The following is a 687-nucleotide window of genomic DNA, read 5'->3' on the forward strand; positions in this document are numbered from 1 at the left end:
TGCTTAGCAAATTCCGGTCAATACTAGGTACGAGAGATCAGATGATCGTACGGTTCTGAACAACCATATTTATTGGACGGTCTTGATCAATAAATAGAAACAATCGGATGTCATGAATCATGATCAAAAGGGAGAAGAGAAGAGTAGACTCAGTACTATGGAACCATGTGGACGCAGGGGAAACAGGTAAGACCGTACCGCTTGAACTGCTGTATCTGATCAGTTATGAACGGACGGTTCAAATATTAGATATCATTTTCGACGGTGGAGATATATCCGATCCGGACTGGCTTGGGGAAGGGGCAATTCGAGTGGGCTGGGCGAGGCATCCTTTCTGAAAGCTAAGGCCCAACATATGGTCACCAAAAGAGTCCAGCCCAAGTTTATGAACATTGGTAATTTTACAACATTTAGAGTTTGGAAAGCAAATTCAATCCTTTTTTGTTTGGTTGTTTTTTAATGTACGAAATTACCCTCAATTTCATTTTTTTTTCTGTCATTAATAAATGTGCTTGAAGATAAGTTTTCCATTTCATGATACTTTTATGTAAAATCATTTATATATTTATCATGTTGTTAATACTTTTGGTCATATTTTTACCAAAAAAAATACTTTTGGCCATATTATTACATTTTAAATGCATAATTTTCATTATATTTAATGATATAAAAGCTCATTGATTTCTT

The sequence above is a fragment of the Telopea speciosissima genome, chromosome 2 (genome assembly GCF_018873765.1).
Source record: "Telopea speciosissima isolate NSW1024214 ecotype Mountain lineage chromosome 2, Tspe_v1, whole genome shotgun sequence".
Taxonomy (NCBI): domain Eukaryota; kingdom Viridiplantae; phylum Streptophyta; class Magnoliopsida; order Proteales; family Proteaceae; genus Telopea; species Telopea speciosissima.